A 26,728-nucleotide genomic window follows, 5' to 3' on the forward strand; every position below is an offset into this window, starting at 1 on the left:
CATCAATATCCGTTGCATTCATACGTTTTTTTACGGTTCAAGGCTGACTGACGCTCGATTTCAGTCGTCTAAAGGATACAGCCACACCTAGACTGAAGTTAACGATCAAACCGGATAACGTGAGCCTCAGAAACCTTAAATGTCCACGCTGAAGTAGTTAATTCCGAGCATTTACACAGAATTCGAATACGATGTGTTAGATAAAGGTACTGTAAGAAAAATAAACATTTTAGTCTCTTTATTTTACAATTTATACAGGAAAACATTTCAGTAGTGTTTCGGTAGGGGACCAACGTTTTACCTAATATCTGACGTCATCTGGAAACGGGCAAAAGCTGATTATTTGTACCCTTTTCTTTAAAGAGTTGCCCTTTTCTGAAAAAGAAGTGAAATCAGGAATTAGGTATCATTGCCCTACTTACAAAGTATTTTCTAAAACAATGCTTCTCCATGAGTCACCAGCAGTAATAATAATAATAATAATAATAATAATAATAAGAAGAAGAAGAAGAAGAAGAAGAAGAAGAAGAGGAGAACAAATTGTGGATTATTTCCTTTTTAAATCACTGAAATACATTTCTTGCAAACAGAACTATGACAAATTATAAAAATAGTAGTAGACGGCTAACATTAATTTTAATAGCACTCTAAGTACTACATATTCAATAAATTTAAGGAGACATGCAAGAATTTCCCATTAATTACCAAAATATAACGAACATATCGTAGACCACCAGAATACTACGGTGCATCATCCGTCGAGAATCGCTGTTCTAGAGCATCCTAACAAATTACAAATTAAATAAGATTGTATATTGTTTGATTTTTACTATTCTCGTTGATTATGAGAGGTTAAAATCTGTTTACTTATTCTCGAGGATTTTCTTCATTGGACGACGTTGCAACAGTAGGCTATAATATTAATTTCGTTATTCCCTTCTGTTATACAGTGATTCCCACTTTATAGCCAACTTAATGTAAAAATGTGTTATTTTTAACTGAACGTCGTTGCAGTTTATGGGACCAAAATCCTTCTTTGCCTTGTGCATGAACTAAAATAAACTGTGATATTATGACGTCATAAGCAAAGCCTTGTCAGTTTGCTACCTGAAAAGCTATTATCTTTATTTTAATAAATTACTTACAAAAATATGAATATAATTTAATTACATATAATTATACATTTAATATTATTTATTATAATATAATTACCAAATAATTTATATTTAAGTAACATCAAGAGATACATTGAGACATTTTGGTAAAGCAACTTGGCAATACTTAAAACGGTGTAACCAGGCGTACCATAATAGCATAGAGATATAATGTTTTAAATATAATTTATAAGGTATAATTGGCCTTTTTAAGATAAAAAAAGTTTATTTAAAATTTATAGTAGTTTAAATTTAGCTTAATTTCATTGTAAACGACATTTATAAGAAAAACTATTCCCTTCACAACAAAAGAAAAGTTGGCTATTGTGATTAAAACTCTATCCGTCATGGCGCTGCCTTTAAACTTCATTTATATCTTTTCGGCGACGTGTAGTCAACCATCTTTGTTTGTGTCTTGATCTTATAACGACGAAGCTTATGAGAAGAGTACATATCGGTCTAAGATATTAACTAGTGATACCGGAACATTCTTATTATAAGTTAATTATCCTCCCTCCCTGGGCACCGCCTTGAGCATTTGTTGATAAAAATGGCCCGGCCCCCTGTCCTCAACTTGTTGGTCTCCTGCCTTCTGTAAGTAAAAAGATTAATAAAAAAAAATTCTAGTCGATGTTTGCTGAAAAGTGAAGGAACAAACATGAGTTCCATAAGATTTCGTTTCACGTGTGTTTGGCATACCTAGCCTACTTGTCTAGGCTATGCCCATTGTTTCTGTAATAGGCCTAGGCTATGTTGTTTTTTAAATCGTGTCCCGTACCGAATTCGATGTAAGAAATGGTCGAATATTGGGTATTTCGGTAATATCATCGGAAATAGCCTGTTTGCCTGGGGTGCTGGTGAATAATGTGAAGACATGCATTTTTGGCAGGTGTGTGATTTAGTCCTAGGTAGGCCTATAGACTACATCAGATTAAAAGGTAGTGGCAGCTGCATCTTGAATGAATTAAGTAGCCTATGTTATTAGGCTATAAATGAAAGTAAATAGGCTACCCTACTAAAATAACTAAAGTTGAGAGATGCTGTTAGTACTTTTATTCACACACTTCATAATTTGGAGGTAGGCTAGCAAAGGTACCGGGCTTTAAATAGGATTGGACATGACTATAAAAGATGGCAGGTAGTCTTAGCTAACCTTAGGCCTTGTTGAACACATTTATTACTTTGTACTGTATATAGGCAAAGCACATTTACACTAGGTCTAGATGTCATTTCATGCAGGTTGTTACTTTTCAGCAAGTAATCAGATTTAGTGTAAATAATGTTTGAGTATTTTGTTATAGGTCTGTCTCTCTTTTTCAGAATCATCAGAACTTATTGGCCAGAGCCCAAGATGGGGATTAGTGTTGATGTTATATTATCTTTAGGCTGCTTCACAAGTTTCTTATGATGCTGTTTTTTGTAATTTCTCACATCCCTGCCCCTTTGGATCTGCCAGCAGCATGTTTTATATGCTGTTTTACTATGATGGTTGAAAAATGTATATGAATGTCAATATAAGGTAGAAACAGACATATTTGTGTGTTGAGATAATGTGCAATTAATGTTGGCCACAAATGGAGTGCTGTTCATATTTGATTAGGCAATATTCCCAAGGGGTGTGGAAAATATTGCCTATACAGGTATTTCAATATTAAAATTTAATTTTAATTTCTCGTTGTTGCCAATACAGGTAGGCCTATTTGAATATTGAAATTTTTCATTTCTCCTATTTACATTTACAGTGTATGTGGAAAAAATAACAGCTGACTTACATGGTGTTATATGTATGTGTTGTGTACAGTATTATATTTTTTATATGTTCACCTTTAACCAAAATATTAAAACTCCGTCAGTTATGTTACAGTGAAACATTTGGATATCCGGTAAACCAATAGCAGTGCAGCCTGTCAGGTGCATCAGGTTGTCCAAAAATCAGTTAACATTTGATAACATAAAAAATGTGAAAAATAAAAATTGATTTGATATACCATTTAAAATGGAATTTTGGCGACTGCGCAAAAGTTGTACGAAAATACATTTTTGGTTATCAAGATAAATATAATATCCAAGAGTCAAAAAATGAAACTGGGGAAGTGCACCTCGAATCATAACCAAGTGGCAGTATAAAGGTAAAATTGTAAATTATCAACTCTGTCTCAAAATATTATATTTGCTCTGTTCTCACTGGGAAACTTCAAAATAAAACTACAGAGTGCCAAGTACTTTTGTGTATTTTAACACCTCTTTGTGCCCTGAAGATGTGTTAAAATACATGAAAGTACTTGGCACTCTGTCGTTTCATTTTGAACTTTCCCAGTGGCTTCAGCAAATAAACAAAATCACATGCTTACTTTTGTGATTTCTTAGTATTGTACTGTTCTATAAGCTGGCAAAGCTAAAATTATGTAACTTAGGAATCTATTGCTTTTCTGAAGTTTGGATGACAAGTGATTCAAGTGAAGACCATACAAAAAATTCCAAATCATAAATGCAATGAATTCTCTCTTATGATACATTGTTATAGGAAAGTTTATGTAAGTTAGCAGGGTGGAAGGAGTGAGTTGGCTAGATCTTCCTATCCCATTTTACAGGTAGGACGCTGTTCCTTGTGCAGGGTTAGATTAGGGTGTAATCTTGGTGTGGTCCCATGTGAGTAGGCTATTCATTATTTTTGGTCTTTCTTTGTGTACTGTAGTACTTGTTTGTCAGTACAGTATTTTGTTCAGAATTTTTAACCATGATCTTCAATTTTCCAGGATATTCCCCATCGTGGTTGTAAGTGGGTCTTTGTACAGTACAGGGTGTATGTGGTGCTGGAAGTCTTCAGGTTTTCTCGGTCTTGTTCTTGGAGCACATTGACATGTTATGGGTCGCACTGTGTAAGTACTGGTCTTTTAAGTACTGTATGCTCAAATTTTATTGAATGACAACCGAATGTATTGGGGAAGGCTGAACTGTAAAAATTTTTGAGTTGTCATTATGACTCCCTCTGTTCCAGGAAGTCTTCATGAGTGTGAAAACATATTTCCTGTCTTACATCAATTTCTAGGAAGCTAATACGTACAGCATTGACGTGTACAATGTTACTTGTGTTCAATATGTAAAGCAAAGAAACCTGTATTTTATTACTTTTTATTAGTTAAAGTACACTATTCTTTAATACATTTGATGTGTACATACCAGTACCAGGAACAGTTCACTGTGAGGTTTTATTATGAAATTACTATCCCTATTTTTTTTATAGTGCACAAAAACACTACAAATAGTACCAGAAAAAGATAGCAAATTACACTTTGATCTAATACAGTTTTATGGTATTTAAAAGCTTCAATTGTTCTTTTTGCTAAAATCTTAAAAGTTAAACATGAAAAATGAAAAAATAGCATTAGCTGTAGAACAGTCTTGCAAATTAAAGAAATGGTTAATTTATCCAGTATATTATTCAAAGTACTTTCACATAGCAGTAATAAAGTACATACATCATCACATTACATGACCCATGCTTGCTATGGTGAAGCCAGAAAAAGCTGCAACAGTATTATTTGTTTGTTATCATTATTCAGGCATTAAAAATTAATTTCTTGAATCCCATTTACAGTTATCTTTGTTCCTGAGAAGATTTGAACCCTCTTCTTGGAATGGATATCCTATCAAAAACTGGATTGGTTGTTGACACTTGGAAACCAGGTTTTCAAATTTGGCTGTGTCCTATGAAGGGTCGTGGTATCCACCCATACATGCTGCAGTGAGCTCTCTGAAGCCTAAATAAGATGCAAAATATCAGCGAAAGCTACAGAATCTGTCATGATTCATGAAGGAAGTACAGTAGTTGTCCATTTTCCAATTTTTAATGACAGCAGTTTTCTCGGCTACTTTTATATAAGCTGCCAAGAGAATAAATATTGTCTGTTGAATGGAGATTATGAGGATTTAATCTTTTGAAAATTACAATTGCCTTTCCAGATTTTTCCAGTGTAAAGTATTGTGTAATAGGTTCATTATACTTTAAAGGATTGCAATATGGAACATCGCACTTCAGCATTAGTAATCAATTTTTTCATTAGTTATGAGGTCACAATATCTAGATGGTATTTTGTGATGCAGTTATGATTTTGTGTGGTGCAGATTGTCAAAATGTCTACACTGAAGAATACCTTAGTAATCTGAAAGAATGAATGCAAATTAAACACTGAAAACTTTAGAGGAAAGGACACACTTGTAGAGAGTGGAGGTATTGGCATTTTTGGATCAAGCAATGCCACTGAATTGAAAAATCAGAAGGATATGGAAAAATATTAATCAAAATTATTGCTTTAGGTGGAACTTGGAAGACTAGCTCCAGTATGTTTGAAGCAAAAGTTATTTTTAAAACAGTAGTTTTCAATCAGACTGTTGATGGTAAACTTACTGGTATTTATATCAAACTGACTACAGTATTACCTTACACTTTGTGTTGAAAGTGTAGACTAAGACTGTCTAAGCCAATGGGATGTACGTAGTGTACTAAACGCAAATTTGTTTTAACAAAATGTTAAAGTTAAGCCTAGTAAAGAATGGTGTGTACAGTAGATGAAAATAGTATACAGTATTCTAAGTATATTTTAGTTTAACCAGACCACTGAGCTGATTAACAGCTCTCCTGGGCCTGGCCCGAAGGATTAGATTTAATTTACATAGCTAAGAACCAACTGGTTACCTAGCAATGGGACCTACAGCTTATTGTGGAATCAGAACCACATTGTGGCGAGAAATGAATTTCTATCACCAGAAGTAAATTCCTCTAATTCTTCACTGGCCGGTCGGAGACTCGAACGCTGAGCCAACAGCATGCTAGCTGAGAGCTCTACCCACCCCTCCAATGAAGAACTGTATACAGTATTCTGGTAAACTGGGTTTGCATTCTTTGTGAATTGATGAAGTTTTTTGCCTTACAGCTAGTGAGGAAGGTGTTGATTTTCAGCATTAATGAAAGGAATTATATCTTAATATGGATGGAAATTTTAAGCAAGATCACCAGTGAGATGTGATGAAAGTGAGTCAAGTAGTGCCTGTATAACTTATTGCAGTAGTGATAATATTGACTATGCTGTAATAGTAGCTTGTTCCTATGATGATACAAACCATCATCTTTTAAATGAGATATCTTTAGTGAGAGCTAGTCTGGGCATGGAAGCCTGGTACGAAGGTCGAGTAGGTAACTACTGGAAGACAAGTGAGGTGTTGGGGGTCCCTCCCACTCAATTGGTATGCAGCGCTACTTTTTCTTCAGCAGTCTCGCTCACTGCTGTTGTTGGAGCTTACTTGTTTGAGTGCTTTGGATATTTTACAAACTGCATTCATTGTGATTATGTTAGAATGGTGGTGCCTAAACATCTTTCCTTAGGAAGAATGGTTGGCAAATATCCTGGCACGTACAAATTTGCATAGGTTTGGTTTTGCTGCACATGACAATCAACCCTCATTCTGTGGTTATGTTTTGCAGAGGTCAAGAGCACACTTTGCCGTGCAACAGTGTTGTACCTCATCATCAGTTGTTTGTGGAAGACATGTAAATCTAGGAGAAAGCAAGTTCCGTTGGTGTCACCCAAACACTCCCTATCTTGGGCATACCCTGAACCTAGCTGCTTCTCCTGGGATGGCATTGGTGAGCCTGCCGTCCCCACTGCTCCTGCTTTGGTCCTCACCTCTCATGCTAGTACTACTCCAAGGCTTCCCCAAGAGGAAGAGTAGCTGCTGATGGTGTAATGTTCCTGGATCATTTGGCTTCAGCCAAAGGTCCCCTTTTCAGTTTGGTAAGTAATACCAGTAAAAGTTTGGTATCCCTGTAATGACAATTACAGTTTTACTGCTAAGAAGTTTAAATAATTGTGATGGGCGCTAGTTTGTTAATACTGTGCTCGTTTTTTTTACCCTCAAGGAACTTCCCAGTAACCATAGGTATATTTTAGTTTTGATAATGTAAGCTTAATGAAGAGTAATCTATTTAGTTTCTTCTAATTTGATAGGTTTCATATACAATATGTAAGAAGTCAAAATTCGAGAGAAGACAGACAAACATCAGCATTGGTTTTCAGTTCCAGTGCTAGATAGGTTTATCCTGAGTGGTTTTGTCCGTGAAACTTCCAAAACTGATCAGTCATAAAAGTGACTATATTGATAGCTGTAGCAGATTATTGTAAAATATATGGAAATACTCCATGAAGTACTTGTGAATTTTTTTGGTGGTAGTCATCCATTTATGATGGCTGTAAGATTACTGCTAACTCTGAATTCCTCTAAAAACTAGCAATTATAAAGGTTGTTGATAAGTGTGAATGGTTTTATTTTATGCTTCAAAAGTTTTTGTAGTTTCAGGTTTGTTGATTAAGTTCAAGAATTAATGCTTATTTAAATTTCACAGACGATGTCAAGTTTATAAACTATGTACACGTATTGATTTCTTTGCTTGTAAAGCTCAAACTAGGTGAAATCATCAAAAATGTATTAGCAGGTAAGTAATCTAGTTTTCGAGTAACAGTACTGTATTAAAGTGTAAAGTAATTTAGATAACAGTGGCACACTGAGATAATGGACCATGGTGTATCGTACTTATGGATTTATCAGTGCTAAATGGAAATGCTGATTTGAGGGTTTTCGCCTCCGGATTGAGCATCGAACTCTCTTTTTTTTTTTTTTTTTTTTTTTTTTTTTTTTTTTTTTTTTTTTTTCAGGCACTTTTAGTGGGTACACCACTCGCTTACAAGCATCCCTTGCATTATTGTTACTGTTTCTTCATTAATTTACATTGCTTTCAACTTTAAAAAATTATGCTAAAGATTTTACTGTCCTGCAGTATATATATTAATAAACAGCTGTTTGCCAGTGTTAGTTACCGTAACTAATACACATTTACTAAGAGTTGCGTTACAGTTGTCTTGTTAAAAACTTGCTTATTTTCAATTTAATTCCATGGATAAAAATCAAATACATTTTTATTCATCCATCACGCAATGGAGGTGTTAAGAAAGTATGCCACTAACTTGAAGCAGCAGGTATCATAGCTGTGGCTAAAGAAATGAATGAGCAGACTTCAAAACAATTTAGAGGCAAAAGCAATGCCTGAAACTGACAAAATCACACGTATTTCATTTAATGTACTGCGTTTATAAATACAGTACCGTAAAGTAGTTTGCAATTTTTAAACCCAGATTTGATAATTTACAAAAGAAACATCTCTCTGAATTAAGTTTCATGTGCCAGCTAAAGTCAGTGATGATGCAATCAGCTGATGGTTTTAATAATGTAAACAAAACCAGAATGCAAATGGCACATGATCACTCTGTTCACATTTTGTAATACGATTATATGACAATAATACATGCAGTATGATTAGGTACAGTAAAACAGTTTTATTAAGATTATCATTCTCAATACAACTATTATTCGACTTTTCTCTCTCTCTCTCTCTCTCTCTCTCTCTCTCTCTCTCTCTCTCACTCTCTCTCTCTCTCTCTCTCTCTCTCTCTCTCTCTCTCTCTCTCTCTCTCTCTCTCTCTCTCTCTCTCTCTCTGCACCATTATACTTATGTCGATGCTTCATCCTCCACTAAAAAAATTCCAGATGAAGGATTGTCACCCTGTACTGACATGAACAACCAAATCGAGAAACGGCTGATTGCAGCGTCATTTACTGTAACTATAAAGTAGACAAGTTTTTAAAACTTTCCAATTCTCAGTGGTGGCTTCCATAAGTAAAAATGATATACATTTTTATTCATCCTTCATAAATTAAAACTGCAGGTTATAGCTGAAGTTAAAATAAGTATATCTTAGTTGAACCAGACCACTGAGCTGGTTAACAGCTCTCCTAGGGCTGGCCCGAAGGATTAGACTTATTTTTACGTGGCTAAGAACCTACTGATAAAATGAATAAAGGGCAGGCTGTAGAGCATTTTGGAATAGGCAAGAGTGATATCCGGGACTGGCGAAATCGCACTTACTGCTTTTACAGTAAAGAAATGCGCACGTTTTAAACCCAACTTTGTCAGTTTATAAGAAAAAGTATCTCCGAATTGTTTCTTCTAGCAACTAATAGCAGTGAAGATGTTGGTAGTACCAAGACCACAGGTGGTCTTGGAAGTTTTCAGTCAGCTGAGATTTTGAGAATGTACACATTATCAAATGCAAATGGCGTTAGATGGCAGTGTTTATATTTTGTAATACATTAACAATATGGTGATAATACATGCAAAGTACTGTAGTTGGATGCAGCAAGCAAAACAACCTTTATTTAAATCCTCTTTATTATAAACGAAGTTGTACTGTTTAGCCTTTGCAGATGATTAATTTTCTCCAAAAAATATTTCGGATTTTAGAGCCATTCGGTTTTTAGAATTTTGCTGTGTTTACATTAATATTATTTTAAAATTAGTAAATCGTTGTTATAAACATTTTTGGAATGTATATACTTAAGATTAACAGTTGTAGGAGGGTAATGTAAGGTGACTTTGTGTGTTTTGGGATGATGTTTTTTGGGATATTTTTGTTTGAAATATGAAATTGTTTTAGTATGATAATTTAGGGTGTATTTTTGTTTCAGCTATTAAATTAGGCGGTGAACTGTTAAAATAGGCAGTTACTATAAGCGTTTTAGTTTAAGAAGTATACATGGTATAAATATACTGTATAGCAAGAACATGCATTCATATACTGTATATGCAAGTGTAACTGGAGTTTATGCAGATATTTCGGGAAGTGAAATAAAAAGTCATTCTGAGCAGAAAATGTTCTAGGAACATATGCATTTTAAGGCTTTGTTTATCATTGAGGTTAATTTTTAAAATAACATTTATCATTAAACGGGTAAGTAAGATGGTGTCTACAGGATGTTGGAGTAGTCACGGATATGATGGGGAGGGGGGATGGAGCTGATCAGTTCACTTGTTACTCTAAACAGTCTCATTTTTCCCCCAAGTTCAGAGGCGTGGCCAGGCTACAAGTGTCAAATTCCTGATTCATTTTGAGAGCAAGAAACTGGAGACAATGCCATACTGTTCCAGTAATGCGGAATATGCAGATATAATGTTTATTTATGGGTTTTGCAACAGTTCCACTTCTATGTTACACAGTTGTGAGCTCCATTGTTATAAAGAAAAGGAAATCAGCGATTAGGCCGATGTGAAAAAATACCGCCAAATCAAATGTACGAATTCTTTAGATGCTAAACAAAGAGGACAAAATGCATGCATCATTGAAACCTTCTCCCTCTCAGTCAAAAATATTTTCACTGGACTCCTGTAAAGAAAAGAAAGCAAGCCTAATGGAATCTCCCATCCATCAAAGATAGGCCTACTTATTACACACTGATCAAAGATTGAAAAAGTATTATCAAAAATCTCTCCTTCCCCATCAAAAGTATTCATCACACACCAGTCAAAGGAAAAAATGCACCTATGATAATGCTTTCGTCTCTCAGATGAAGAAGAATGGAAACATGGAAAATTCGTTTTCTTCATTCTTTCCTGTCAAAGGTAGCCTATTTACACTGTAATTTAAAGAGGTAAAAAAGTTGACACTGTTCAAAGTGCAGTACCCTCCCTACCAGCATTCCCTTGTCATCATTCAGCATAGGCATAGGCGTAGTTCTGACTTGTGATTCAACAATTCCGTGTGAGGCAGTAGAGCAGAATGCGCTAGAATTCACCGATACAAATGAATGTTGCCACTCAACATTTACACTGCTTTCTTGATACATAAAGCTAGTCATTAAGATTAATTACATGAAGTTTGTTCACAGGTGATTTACTAGTTGAAGGGACTGTAATGTTACATTTTTAAGTAACCTGCAAGAGAAAAATCATAAAAGGCTAGCAATCCAGTTGCCTGATGCACTTCATCAACCTGTCCCCCATATCCCTGACTACTCGCTCCGACATCCCATATGCACCATCTCACTCGCCCGTTTAATGATAACATTTATTTTAAAAATTAATCTCACCAACAAACAAAGCCTTAAAATGCTTATGTTCATAAAATAGTTTTTTCTCAGAGTGACTTTTTATTTCACTTCCCAAAATATTTGCATAAACCTGCATTACACCCTGTATACAATGATATATTGGTGTAGGCTCAGACACTTTTGTTTGTTGTCTTGATGAGCTACTATGTTATACTGTAACACTTGATTGTAACTGTAGAAATAATAAATTGAAAATGTTTGGTTAGTAATTACTGTTGGACTCCAGTAGTTTTAAACTATCCTTACCCTTTTATTCATTAGGATTTTTCCTCCCAACAAATTCCCCACCTCTCTCTCTCTCTCTCTCTCTCTCTCTCTCTCTCTCTCTCTCTCTCTCTCTCTCTCTCTCTCTCTCTCTCTCAAAGGTGTGGTCTTGCTTTTCCTTATTTTTTGGATTTACTTTCTTTTCCATATTTTTTGGATTTAAGTTATTTTAAAAAGGCCACATCCTAAAATAATGATAATCACAGTACACCTTTGGCTTGAGAACAACCAACAAAACTGGTGGAAAATAACATTTCAGAATGCATTTCACTTGAAATGTTCCTGATAGTTGAGTGAGTTTGGCATTTGTTTACTGACCAGCTAACTTTTTGTTTTGCACATTTCTGCTTGTGGGTTTCACAGGTTAGACGTGTCTTGAATGTTTGCTGGTGGTCTTTTGTGAGAAAACATTTTAATGTATGTTATACAAAAATTTTGCCTTTGTGATTCTTCTTGGGTGGTTTAGGATTGAGTTAGGGGTAGTTTTTATTTATTATGATCGTTTTCACCCATGTTTTGAATAATCAATGATTTTTCTTTATTTAATCACTAATGTACATATAAAATAAAATAGCAGTTATGTAATTTTTGATAGCATCCTATTTGGATAAAAATTGTAGGAATTTTTTTTTTTTCCTTTTTTGTTTAGTCTTTAATATGCCAATGGCTCATCTTTTAGGTTTGTTTTTCTTGCCAGATCTGGTTGGCCAAAAATATTTTTTTTAAATTGGAGTGTTATGTGGAAATATATTAAGAGTTTTTTTTGTATGGTTACGATGGCTATTGATTAGTTATCAATCCATCAGTGTATTAGTGATATAGTGTACATTATTTAGAGAAAAATTCTCAGTATTAATTAGGATTTTGCAGATATTAATAATCTCTTGTGAATTATTTCATTTCATGCTTATAAGATTAGGAACTGTATGTTCCTTTTCCAACTTTATCCATTTGGTCAGGTTTAGATTGTAATGCACTTGTGTATTCATGGTCGTGAATTTCTATACAAGTTTCTCAAACTTTTTCATGGATATTTGGAGTAATGATTATGTAGTCATATTGGTTTGTAGAGAAGTTCTTATGCCTTGCCCACACTCCTAGAAGTGGTTCTGAAAGTATTCAGGGCTTTCTTTATTATTTTACCTTTTCCACACTGGGATTAAATTAAAGAAAACATGGCAGGAAAACAGCTTTTTACCATAATGTGTAGCTTATAAACAGGATACAGTTGAGATTTTTCAAATTATAGTAGTTCATAGCAGTAATAAATATATTGCGTAACTTGTTTCGTAAGTTACTTAAATAAATTCCAATGTATACTTTTTCAGGTCAACATGTCAAGGTGCTCAACTAGAGCATAGAATGGCCTCCACATATAGGATCTCAAACCATCCATGTGGCAGTTTGCTTTTGGTAATCATTCTAAAAATTTCTCCAATCTCCCATTGGATATACTTGACAGAGGAATAGTGTATCAGGTATGTATTGGTGAAGTGGTATATACACTCTTCAAATGTTCTAAAATTTAATGTAAACTGACTTTCAAATGTCTTAATGATTTCCTCTTTAATGTGTATAGGTTTAGTAGTACAGTCCTGGTCTTTTGTTTATTTTGGGTTACAGTACTGTATTAATCTGATCTTTCTCCCGAGGTCTTGAATTGGAAAATTTCAGTAAAATTTCAGTCATTCATTTTTAATTTTCCTCATATACAGTACTTGCAGTGAACACATTGCCATGAACTTGTGAAAATAGTAATTATGTTTTCTTACTAGATACCATGAAGAATTTGAGAAACAGTAGTTCATGTTTTCTGGATTGTAAATACTAGATTTTGTATGAAATCAATGAAGGTTTTTCAGCCTGACTGTAGTTATTTAGGGTATTGTTCCATAAGTTCATTTCTTGGTTACATTAGCCATGAACCTATATTTTCTTATACTGAATTTATTATTCTGTATTGTGGTGATAATGTAGTGCAGTATAATTTTCTTTTATTGTATTGTGGTGATTATGTAGTAGTACTGTATAGTAATTTAAAATGATGAACTTTCCAGGATTAAGGCATTTTAGCAATTTGTAGGTTTTTTCATATATACTACTGTAAATGTTTTGTTTTGTAGCTTCGGCAGCATTTGCATTTCAGTATTTTAATTAATGATGATTTGCGAAGTTTTAGTTTTTGGAAAGGTTGGGTACAAAATCCAGGAGAATATGGAGCCTAAAACTAAAATTCTCTTGTTTGACACAATTGTCTGAAATTGGGTGTAATCATTTCTTCAAAGGATTTATCCTTTTTCATTTTTGCAATTTTGACAAATATTTTGCATAGTACTTAAAAACAGTTTTTAATTCAAATGATTGAGATTAATAAGGAGTTTAAAATATTTTAAGTTTTTAATGATTATTTTAGTTAAGTTGCAGCATTACATTTAGTTTTTGTCACTGCTAGCCTGTCGAAAAGAAATAGGAGTGTCTCATTTTCACTCCTTGTCCATGACTAATTGACAAATTTCTTTTGCTTCTTTCAGCATGTGAGCAGAGCTAACATGTAATTACTCTCATAAAGACGAGTTCAATTTTTGAATAAGCACTCAACTGTCTTCAGCAGCAAATGTATCTTTTCCTTGAACTGCCCCAAGCATGGGAATTACAATATTTCCATGATGATTCTTTATCTGGTCTTGTGTTCAGAATAAGTGGCAAAATTTCTTAGTTCTCATCATCTTTTCTTCATGTAGGGCAGACCCAGCATAAGTTCTCATCGTCTTTTCTTCGTGTAGTGCATACCCGGCATTGCTTGCAGTCTCCCGTACCATCCTATTTTTAAAAGCCTGGCTGTTTTCAAAACTGGTTTCCCATGCAAGTCTAATTTTAGAATTTTCAGTTGTATCGTCCTGTAGGTTACTGCATTTTTTGCAATCTAGGAAGTTTTAGCACATCTTGCTTTGTTGAGGCTGGTGTGATGATACTGCTATGAAAGATTAATTCCTGATACTTCATATGACTAGGGCTGGAGAACAAACTGCATACGCTGATGATGTTGGTCTATGGTTGAAGAATCCTTGAAGATGATGCTAGAACATTTTCACGAGTGGAGTAGGATTTGGAGCAGGAAATTTAACCCTTCATAATGCTTCAAGCATACAGAGCACTTTTGCTTTTGGGGCTTGGTTTACATAAATTTAAATGGTATGGGTTTAAATGTCAAACTTTCAGGTTAATTTTGATAAGAATATCATAATTTGTTTTGGAGAAGCATGTACATATTATTTCTTCCTGTTTCTCAAAAAAAGTTGTTTGCTGTCATCCAGGTATGTTTTCCATGCTTTGCAGAAATGTTTTCAAATGTTCCATGATGAATCCTCAACATGTTTTCTTTTTCAGTCAAGTTTATTTTGCCAACTCTTGCAGACTGATGGCATTCACTCTCCTGTAGATGTTTGGCAAAGTTCATTATGTTAGTTGCATAAAATTTACTACCTGACCTGTTTTTGCTCAACACTAGACCGGCTGTTGCTTCAAACTGTCGTTCTGCAGTATCAGGTTCAATCTTATATTTGCTAGGAATTCGTTCCTACATGTATACAAACCCACGGTCTTTACATAGGGGATTTACTCTCAGTGCAAGCTGAAACCAGCCATTTAACTAAAAACAAGATGAATATTGGTAGTTGGCTACTGATGGTAGAGGAGGAATCCCTGCCATCCAGTTGGTAGGCATTCACTTTTACCTTTTGGCTATGTCTGAGACAGAAGTGTCTCTTCTGCTGCCTGTCGTTCAGCTTTAATTCTTTTCATTTGTTAAAAATATTGTCTCGAGATATTTTGCCTATTTTGAAATAATGCAACAAGTTCTACTCTGTTATTTTTGTTATTTTCTTTCTGCATAGTTCAGTTATGCCATGTAGTTTTATCAGCTCATTTTAGCATATGAGCCTCTCTTTAATTCCTTCTCTAACTTGGTTTTGCCTTTTGACATAATGCAAACTCAGCTTGGTCTCCTAGTCTAGGCATTTTTTTATTACACACCCAGAGAGAGAGCTGTCTCTCTCGCCACCAACCATTCTGTTTTTAAACATCTCAACCTCATGTTATCGAACATCCTTGTACATTTTTTTCCTGTTTGTTCTGAAGTGTCTCTGAACAAGCAGAGTTTTTATTACAACTCTACAGTCACTTCACCCTGTTGGTTGTTTTGTCTTTCAGATGATGCAGAATAGGAGAGGCATCAAGACGGAGGAGGGTTCTCTTGCTACAGAGTGGTGGTTTTGTAACCCGTCATATGAGACCTCTGCATGCCTTCCAGCATGGATTCCCCTCTCCCTTGACACGAGGAAGAAGTGGAATTGATGTTACCAGACCTTTAGAGAGGGTTTCCAAATTTGGCAAGTCTCCAAGACCCGTAGCTGCCCTGTCTATGGTTCTTGCTTCATGCTGGGGGACAGGTGTTTCTAGGCTCCCTCCCCCACCTCTTGTTCCTGTTTTGGAGGATGAGAAGTCCCAGGAAGCTTTCCTTGATGAAGTTTCTTCGCCTCCCTCGCTCTTTTCATCATCGTGTGCTCTATCGCTGTTTCTGTGTTTTCTTTCCTGCCTATCAAGAGACGTTGGGTAGAAGAATGTGTAGTGACTGGAGGAATGTCGACAACTCACCATCGGAGCGACAGCCAACGAGCTGCGTTCTGCCAGTCGATTTCAGTTCAGGTGAGAGTGCGCGCTTCGTTGCTGTGTGTCATAGCTTCAAGAGCTACTTCACCCTGCTGGTTGTTTTGTCCATGGAGTCCCTTTGGGTTTCTAGAGTCTGTTAACTTTGTCCTCAAGGGTCTTCAGCTGAAAACTTGAAGAAAGTACTGGTAACACGATAGTTGACAATAATTACCACGTGACCTTGCATGCTACTCATCACTGTGTTGCAATCTGCTTTAATCACAGCTTTTAAAATTGTTAATCTTTCTCTTAATAGCAGCAGGATGAACATTTAAATGCATGGAGACAACCTTTTCAATGACAACAGAAGATAAGTAACAATTCTCTGAATGGGTGGAAGCAGCAACAAAAGAAAACATGGTCTTGAAGGTTCCTAAACAAAAGTTGTAATAATGCTGCCTGCACAAGAAAGAAGAATGGTCCACTTAACCAGAAATAGTACTCGTTTCTATAAAGGCTTGTTCACTACCAAGGATTCCAGTGAAGATGGTAGCATTATTGTAACCTTGAGTGCAGCCTGTTTTTAGTCCATCACTAGTACTAAGTTGTTTCTATAAGAAAGGCTTGTTCACTTCCAAGGACTCCAGTGAAGATGGTAGCATTATTGTAACCTTGAGTGCAGCCTATTTCCAGTCCATTATTATCTTTAATCACTTCAGACATCTGGTAATTGTCTCAAATCAGATGTCCAGTTCATGATCATGATTCCCAAGTTACTTTGCAGCCTGCATCCAAAAGTTCCTCCTTCCCAGGATATTTTATAACTTTTATAGTGCACCATAAGTTTGTGCTGTGTTCACAGCATTAACAGTAGATGTGTCTTCCACAGATTATATTTTGGAACATTATGTAAAACATTTACTTTACAGTATAGTTGATGAAGCAGTTATTCTTGATTGCCAGATTGTTCTTAATGTTCACAGCCGGTATTACTAAAGGTTGTTTGCAGCACACTTTTGCCCTAAGCTGCACCCCACTCTGTGGCTTCTTACTGGACCTCCGTTTGCAATTGCTTTCTTCCATCTTGTTGGCCTTTCACTCCGACTCATTTTCATCGTGTTAAGAACTGAAAGGTTGAAAATGTCCCCGTTCTTGACTTTATAATGAAATTTTCTTCTTTCAATCCATTTTGGTGCCACCATTGTTGTGTTTTTGTGCAGCTTCTGTCCTCCTACTAGTGTAGGTACTCACTGGATATCTCCTGATTATGATACATTCTACCAGGCTCATTTACCTCCACCTGATACAAGAGACATTTGGGATGTACCATTGTTCCTAACCTCAAATGTGGAGCAGTAGAAAAATGATGAAATCTTGCTGTTCGACAAGCGCAATTTACGCGACTGCAGGAGATTCTCATATTTTACATCACATTTTTCTAAAAAAAATTATTGAAAGCTGCTGCATGTTTTTACCCAAAAGCTTATCTGGCACATGTATCTCCTAGAAAGTAACTTCACAAAATTAATGTCTCTAGTGACCCTTCTTTCAATTACTGTCTCATGGTTAGAATTACTCTTCTGCTGCTTATTTATCCTTCCCAATCCAGGCTTCTCTGCTTCATATTCAGCCATCTCCAGTGACCCTCCTTTCAGTTGTTGTCTCGTGGTTAGAACCAAACTGTTGTGCTTCATATTTTTCCTTCCCAATCCAGGTTTTGCTTCATATTCAGCCATTTCCACCCTTACAAGCATCTGAAGAATCAAGAGATGCTAACTGTATCGCAAACAAATGATCATTGTCTCCTGCTAAACCCTTGCCAACATGTGGTCGTCTGATGTACTGAAGCATGGATCTAGGAATTTAGTAGTCATTTACCAGTAATTCTTGCCTTTTCTCCTCTCCCTAATCTGCATTAAATCAGCTTCTGGTTTCCACTCCATGTGACATGGTAACACATTCCTGTAAAATAAAAAGACAAATTAGCATTATTTGCTAATGTTATGTAATGTTGCCTCCCCAGCTATATGTTCTAATTTATAAAAATCATGGTTTTCTTTTACTCCTAAACTAAATTTGCCTGTTATCTTTTCCATTCGTACTACTCAGTCCTCCTTGCCAACTCTTGAATCTTTTCATTTTCATCCACTTTCAAATACACTTTATTTAAGCTATACATACTGTATTAGATTCTTCTGCTTCATCAAGCAACAGTGAGATCTTGGGTTTCACCCAGTTATACCTCTGAAATTGGATTTTCTAAGTATTTTAATATAGGTGATTTAATTTTAAGTGCATCCACATTTGAAGTTGCTAATTCACATGTTTCTTTAGCCACACAGGCAATGCCCCATCCCCCTGCCAACATTGTTTCGGCTGTGATGCTAGCGTGCATCCCATTATTGGCAATTGGATTTAATGACTGTTACATCAGTTCACCTGTGGGTTAGTACCAGCTAATGCTCCTCAGGATGAATGATCATTGCTGTTGTAGATCATCATTACTGGAACACATGAACACGCTACGTTGCCACCAGTGATCTTCAGCTCGGCCATGCATCCACATCTGTCATCTGGATTACCACTAGATGACCAATCCAGTTAAGCCTGAGAGAACCAATTAATTTATAAGTACTCTCTTTTGTTGATGCATTTATTCATATTCATAGAAATACTGCATATTTTTATTAATAAATTATTTTAATGTTAACTTTAAATTATACCTTTATTGGTTATACTCCACTCGGCTTAATAAGTGAAGGCAATACTCTGCCTAATGAGTGAAGGCAATTGGTGGTTGAATTATATTACACCAAAAAGAAAAGCCACTACACACACCTGAACCAGTTTCCTTTATTGTAAAAATTCTTACGGACTAATGGCGAAAACAGCCATTACCTTGGTATGCTCCAGCTATTTCTTTACCCTTAAAATCACCCTTGAAAGCTGGTGCATTTTTCCCTGAGGTTGACCAGGAGCTAGTACCCCTGGGAAGAGACTAAAAAATTTTAAAGGCCCCTAAATGCACCTCATCTCAAAAGTACTGGATTATGTCAGTCAGAAACTTACTGCACTAGAATACTTGTTAGAATGTGAAGAATATACTTACCAACTGGAGGATGAGCAGCATCTTTCAATAAAGCTTGCCCATCGTATGGTGATAACTCCTGTAATTCCTGCATTTTGTGCTTTATGTTGGCATTCAATTGGCCTCCAATTTTCCACTCGTGGCATTTCTTAGCATGTTCCTGTACATTAAGATCACAAATTAGCTTTTAAGTGTAAATTTAATAGTAGCTTTACTTAATTACAGTAAATGTAAATTTAAGTGATAATTTGAAAACCTCAACAAACCATGTGCCTTATTCATGACAGATATTGTGAAGACTCCAGTTAAAAACTGAATAATGATAAGACAAACTGTAATTCTCCCAAAATGTTTTAATAAACAGCAATCTACTCTTTCCCCACTGCAAATTCTACATTGTCCTTATCTCTCTATTTTGAAGTTAACGAAGACATCTTATTTAACACAAAACTTCATCAGTTGTAGCCACAGAATGGGACAAATGTAATATTTTTCAATATTAAAAATGTGAAAATATTTCTCCAATAAAATTACAGGTATTTGTAACTGGTCAAGAGCCCTACTCATTTTAGTACTTTTCCTTGAATACTGGTATAGCACACAAAATTAAAAGTAGTTGGACAAGGGTCATACATACTAATTGCTCAAAATTACCAATTACGCAGCCACAGTATGTAGCAAAGTACCTGACAGTTAGATAAAGACTACTTAAAAATTCAAGCAACAAAAAAGTAGGTTTGCAGATGAATCCTTGGTTCAATCATCACTGCAATTGGCAAATAAAGCAGTGACCAAGCACATTGCTCACAGAGTTTCGAGAGTGAATAAAATTAGCAGTTTCATCCTTATACTTGCAATAGTTATTAATGTATGCAGGACACACAAGAGAAGTTAAAAGCTACTCTACATAGATACTTTTAAATAAATCTGCTGAGACTCGCCTAAAAAGTCATTTTACCGTTGCTCAACAATGACGTGGTGTACATAACTTGAGGTCTGGTAAGGGCCATTCAAAGAAATGACCATGAATACAGAGCGTACTGACTATCACACCTGTACGTACCAGGAGTGGCAGGTTAATAGCCAGACATCAATAAAAATTCCAAGCAAGGTACTTGTGCCTTTGATGGCTCATAAATCCATAAAATTGTCATGCTGTATCCCTTGATGAACATAATTGGAAGGTCATTTTTATGGTATGCTTCAATTGCCTCACTTGTTCAATAGATACAGTAGTCCTTCAGAGTTAGTGACGAAATAGGCAGGAGAAGCAAATTATGGATCGCAATCAGCCTAAACACCTTTTTGTGAATCAAATTATGGATCGCAATCAGCTTAAACACCTTTTTGTGAATAAGTTGCAGTCTCAAGCCAACATTCTTTTGTGTGGTTTATCGGTGTTTGTTTGAACTGGCCATACAGAATAGTGTTTGTCAGCGTGACATCTGCTAGTCTTCAGTTTGTTGATGGCTGTACGTTAAGTAATGGACTCAAAGGGTGAGCATATATTTATGGTGGTGCACAGGGTACAAGAATGCAGAGCTGTGGTGGATGCTAGGGTTAAGCTGCTGTAAGATTATCAGTGTAGTTCAAGAGTGATTCCTATGATTCCATTTACTGGCTTGGGTACCATAAGCACCTTCTAGTCTAGTGCGTTCTAGAAAACTATCCATCATAATCATGCGAATGCAGTACTGTACATAGAACGCAGGAAACCCACAATCACTATTCATCATGTAACCTGAAAGTAAAATTTAGAATATGTGTGTGTGTGTGTGTGTGTGTGTGTCACATCCAAAAAAAAAATAAGCAAAAGGGATTTTAACATCCGATTCACAGTTCAGACGTTCCTTAATATACATATTGTATAACCCTTTGAAGGATACTCTAATGGCATGCTATAAGTTAGGCAACTTTTCCTAAAACTAAGAATAGGACATAGTCAACTTTTCCTAAAACTAAGAATAGGACATAAAAAACCACAATGTTAAATGTACAAAAGAAAGCTCAAGATATTGCAGTTGTCACTACAATTACAGTAGTTTTTTTTAATAAGCAGCTAAAAAATCTCCTGAATATAAATGAAAGTGTGATAGCTATAACATGTAAGTACACAAATATTATCCTTAACAGCAGGCATTTTAATAAACACGTAAAAAAATGTGCTCTCTGAAGGTTTATCCCAGAGATTTAACGATGATTTAGCTACCGCTGCTGAATGGTTAGTGACCAGCTGTTGAGTGACGAAATATAAAATGATGTTATACTAGTTATGTTCATGAAAAAAATAAACTATCAATTAATCGAACTAGGTGGAGTGAGTTAGAAAAACTAACAATATTACAGAAAGCTTGCGTGAACATGCTTTAGTTTAAGGATTAAAAAAAAGAGGGGATTATTTCTCCGTTACACCAAAAAATATACCCCACTATCAACATCTTTTCAAATGACAGTCAATGAGGCAACTATTCCAAAGACCTGAGGCACGCTAACGTGTTTTTAAGTCAAATGTGTAACTTACAGGTTTTGCTTTCTTACGACAGCAACGAGTATCGAAGCCCTAGACGGGTTCCCCTTACATTTTTTTTACGTTTTCTATTATACGACTGAGTGAAACTGACCATTTTCTTTTCATCACGGAAACGGCGAACTTTCACATTTTTTTATTACTATTTCGCGGTAAACAAATCGAAAACTTGGTTAGCTCTGTAGAGATAGCTGATACACCTTTCATAAAGGACATCGATTGCTTCCTTAATTCAGTTGTACGTGTCAGTTTTAATAATCGTTGCTCCAAAAAACGAAATCAAAGAATTTTCTAAGACTGTTTTAGTTCAGCCATGATATAAGGCTGCTGTTTTATACTTCACTTTAGATTTTTAAGAACAACCGTCTGATAAACTGTCATAACATACCATATGTTCAATAGCCATGATGAAATTTTAGGTAAACAGCTTAGATGCTAAATCATGCGCTAATAGAACCATTCCACTCGGAAACTAAAACTCGAGCAAATTTCCAACTCGAACTCTTGAATATCCGAGTACATTTGATGAAGTGCATTTTTAAAAATACCAATAATTAATACTTACGATGGAGCCACCGGTTGAATGATAAACCACTTTACACTAGCGCCTGTATATTTAAATTATACGGACGAATGCTTGAATAGTGCTGTTAAGCAACTCCACTCGTTACATTGTAATGAAAGCTGCTTACTGTCACACAATGATCATAAAAGCAGTCTCCTATGAAATTTATATTTAAGTAAAACTAATGCCCAGTGACTTCAAATTGGCAGAGGAAACTACAGTCTAAATATTCGTACATATAACAAGAGTACCTCACACTTGCGGGAAGATAATTCATCGGCATCAAAAGTTTCAACTTGAACCATAAAATATACACATTCATCTTAAACGTTCAAGAAAAGGATCGCGTGAGCAAGAACTATTATTTACAAAACCAACACTTTCTATAAACACGAAAAATGGCCATAACTATAAACTATTTTAACATTTTCTTTTATGAACGATTGGTAGAGGAAGTTTATAAGGCCATTTAAGAGAAAATGCTTGAACGAAACCGATTCTGACAATAGGCATGATGAAATGGCAGTCTCATACAACTAGAATAAGCAAATTTTCAATATCAATTGGAAAGTTTAACAAATACCAGCCATATGGAGCATAGGACAATTCATAAAACTAGTCATTACTGAAAAGTATAACATCTAAAGAAAGCCAGAGTCCATAAATTCGGTATGAAGAACGGAATACCTCAAGAATATAGGTCAAGGACTAAATGCCTTAATTTCAAGTAGCCTCTTAAAGCAGCATGGCGGGCCCATCTATAAGAAAAAAAATAGTTGTCAGGTTGCTACAGTGGTCCAGCTAAACAGCTTACGCCCTTGAGTCTCTCATATGCGTGGAATGGAGCTACTGTAATGTGCCAAATGGATCCTACCAATATCTGACATGCACACAAATGCCAAAGGAGAATGAAACGAGACCCAGTTTCACTTTCCAAGACACATCTTGTGCCTTATGGTCGGTAAAAGAGTAAGCAGGAAAAGGCCAGAGAAAAACCATAAGGCAGCCAAGTGGAGGATGTCACGTCTTCTGTGTTGAAAGAAGTTGGTCTCCATGTTGTGGAGGGAGGTCAAATGCAGTACAACCCGCTACAGCAATGGGATCAAGAGAAATTTTGAAGCCGACTCAAGATAGGAAGCTACAGCCGGGAGCAACAAGTCACTAAATGCATAAAATAAAGGTGAAAGCTCTATTAGTCACCTCAGCTTCCTAAAATACTCTGCCTTGACTGGATCTAGGTTGTATGAAAACACCAAACGCTGATACAGCAGGTAGATCCGATCAAGGCAGAGTATTTTAGGAATACAAGGTGACTAATGGAGTCTTCACCTTTATTTTATGCATGCAGTGACTTGTTGCTCCCGGTTGTAGCTTCTTATATTGAGGCAGAGCTTAAAACTTCCTCTTGACCTCATTGTTGTAGTAGGTTGTGTTTCATTTAACCTACGTCTACAACAAGAAGGCAACCTTTCTATCAACACAGTTGACAACCTCCACTTGGCTGCCTTATGCTTTTGCTCTGCCCTTTCTCTGCTCACTCCTTTGACGGCCTTAAGGCCCTGAGATATATCTTGGGATATAAAGTTACAACTCAACGTTCACCCCGTTCAAACGTCAGTTCCAGTCTTCATCTTGCGTAAATATAACTGTGTAAACAGTTTCTGTTTGTGCTTTGCCTACATGAGGCGTTTTGTAAAAGCAAGCGCCAGTTTGCTTACAAAACTGATCACCCAAATAGCGGGGAAAATTTACTTAAACGGCCACTGAGAAATCTTAAGAACCTTTCGAATAATAAAATGGATAGATCGCTAATTAATCCAAAGCTTAGTCAGCAAGTTCTTTTTAAAGATTTAAGCATCTTAACTTTTAAAGCCTCAGGTAGCTGTCTTTTTTTTTTTTTTTTTTTTTTTTTTACAACAGTTCTGTTATGTAAGTTACTGGAGAAAGTTGAAAATCTCAAAATGTAATGTTACTTTGGCTACATTATGATCGAATGTTAAAGTAGCCTGGTGAAATTCCATGAATAATTACTCATGAATGTAAACATTCATTGCTAAAAGAAAGACTGCAACTGTAATCCACGTAAGGGTGATTCTAACACCACCTGACAGGTAATTCATCATTAGTAGATAGTGTGAGTTAAAGAATAATGTTTCAAAGTACAACCCGACAGTCTCCACCAGCTGGAAGTTACTGCCAAAGACATCGAAATTTAAGCATCGATTTAACTAAAAACATGTGACTTAGAAAGGGTTTTACAAGCTCCCCTTGGTGTAGGGCCTTCCAGAACCGACAGAGCATTTTTGTTTACGATTTCTTGCTTTCATTTATAAAATAATCACCTCTAAAGCGTTACTGATTAACGCTTAGTCGGTTTCATTAAAGAATACACTTAATGCTAAAGGAACGAGTCGTATTCGTGTAACACTAAATGCTAAAAGAACGAGTCGCGTTCACGCACCAGAGAAATGGTAAAGTACTCAGCATTTAAAACCATCAATATACTGTTTTCTTCATTAACAATCAATATATCATATGAGAAATTGACTATTCAGCCTTGAGGCTGCGAGAAACGTGCTGACAAATCACGTGGTTAATACGACACTTCAAGGCAGGCTAAATTTCTGAAACTGAGGTCTTTACGAAATTTCTATGAACTCTAGAAATCTGATATTTATATCTTCAATAAGTCTAGTGGTGTTTAATCGAAACTCGCAAGTGTTTACATAAGGGAATCAAATGGCTCTGGTATTCTATTTAAATGAAGTCGCCGAATACCGCAAACGCGAAAGTGGTTTCTGCCTCAGTGTTAAAACACTAAGCTGAAATTTCTCCGTACCAAACTCGGGACATGTCATATCTATTTTAAAAGTATAATTGATAAAGTTTGGAGTATGAATTATATCTATTCCAAGCATAAATGATGAAGACTAGACTAAAAATTGTGTATGTGTAATGAACAAGTACCCCTATAAGTATAGCAAATAATTTCCCGCTTTGCCAGGACCCGAATGACCGTGCCTTTCGACACTGACGCACAAGTGTATTTATAGCTTTAAGGATATATTTAAAAGGAAACTGAACCGGATTTTGCTAACTTAACCATGTAACAATTTGGAATGAGCTTTATTTTCTGCTTGTTCATTTGGAATTTCAATTACCAGTCATACGCTGAACAATTATCACGAATTTACAATGATACTTGGCCAGTACAGATATCCCAATCGCCAATATATATATATATATATATATATATATATATATATATATATATATATATATATGTATATATATATATATATATATATATATACACATATATACATATATATATACATATACATATATATATATACATATATATATATATATATATATATATATATATATACATACATATATATATACATACATATATATATATATATATATATATATACATATATGTATACATATAAACATATATATATATATATACATATATGTATACATATAAACATATATATATATATATATATATATATATATATATATATATATATATATTAAATGTTCCTCGATAGTGGAAGTCTGAATGAATACTGTGTCATTAAATTGACTGAATGATGGAAATTCAGAAAAACTATTGAAAACATGCATCACTATCAGCAGCTGAGACGTAAACAACCATTAAGTCATGGTAAGGTTTCATGGGGTAATAAAAATTCGTTTAATTGACGACCTATGACGTACGCGTAACTGCCTAATACTGGGGGCAAATGAATTGCATGATAGGGCGCCTTAAACTATCATGCAATTCGTTTGCCCCCAGTATTGGGCAATTACACGTACGTCACGGGTCGTCAATTAAACGAATTTTTAATACGCCGTGAAGCCTTACCATAACTTACTGGATGATAGGGTGCTTAAATTACCGAGTTTCCCCGTTGGGGGTGTAGTGCCGTCAGTGCACCACATGCGTTGCACCGTAGGCATTACTGAAGGCTCTTTGCAGCGTCCCTTCGGCCTCTAGCTGCAACCCTCTTCCATTCCTTTTACTGCACCTTCTATATTCTATTTCTTTCATCTTATTTTCCACCCTCTCCTAACAATTGATTCATAGTGCAACTGCGAGTTTTTCCTCCTGTTACAACTTTCAAACCTTTTTGCTATAATTTCCATTTCAGCGCTGAATGACCTCTTAGGTCTCAGTGCTTGGCCTTTGGCCTAAATTCTGTTATGTATTCACTACTGCGAGATTCTCAAGCCGTTTTAAAAAAACATTCTAGCACAAAAATTCTTGGTTTCATAACGTAAAAATTTAAAAAAATTAACAGATGACGGTAGGCAGACATACCAAAAAGAAAAAAAAAAACATTCACTAAAGCAATTTAGAAACTACGGACGCTTAAAGTTTTCTGGCAAATTATTTCAAATACATAACATATGCTTCCATCTAATTCTTATATCCAGCAATTCAACCCAACGAAAGCTGTCGCGGTACTGTA

General features: G+C 35.5%; 1 long non-coding RNA gene across 3 annotated transcripts; it reads left to right on the forward strand.

Annotated features, from left to right (window-relative positions):
- The first annotated feature begins 1,397 nt into the window (after positions 1-1,397).
- Positions 1,398-19,180, forward strand: LOC136842734 (uncharacterized). Of its 3 annotated transcripts, XR_010854334.1 has the most exons (6): positions 1,408-1,748; positions 3,911-4,033; positions 6,637-6,946; positions 7,555-7,644; positions 12,743-12,892; positions 18,396-19,180. It is a non-coding gene; the product is annotated as an uncharacterized lncRNA (long non-coding RNA). The 3 variants fall into 3 exon arrangements; XR_010854335.1 differs by lacking the exons at positions 6,637-6,946; positions 7,555-7,644 and adding an exon at positions 4,753-6,186 and having other exon boundaries at positions 1,398-1,748; XR_010854336.1 differs by lacking the exons at positions 6,637-6,946; positions 7,555-7,644 and having other exon boundaries at positions 1,421-1,748.
- The last annotated feature ends 7,548 nt before the right edge of the window (positions 19,181-26,728 follow it).

The sequence above is a fragment of the Macrobrachium rosenbergii genome, chromosome 10 (genome assembly GCF_040412425.1).
Source record: "Macrobrachium rosenbergii isolate ZJJX-2024 chromosome 10, ASM4041242v1, whole genome shotgun sequence".
Classification (NCBI taxonomy): Eukaryota; Metazoa; Arthropoda; class Malacostraca; order Decapoda; family Palaemonidae; genus Macrobrachium; species Macrobrachium rosenbergii.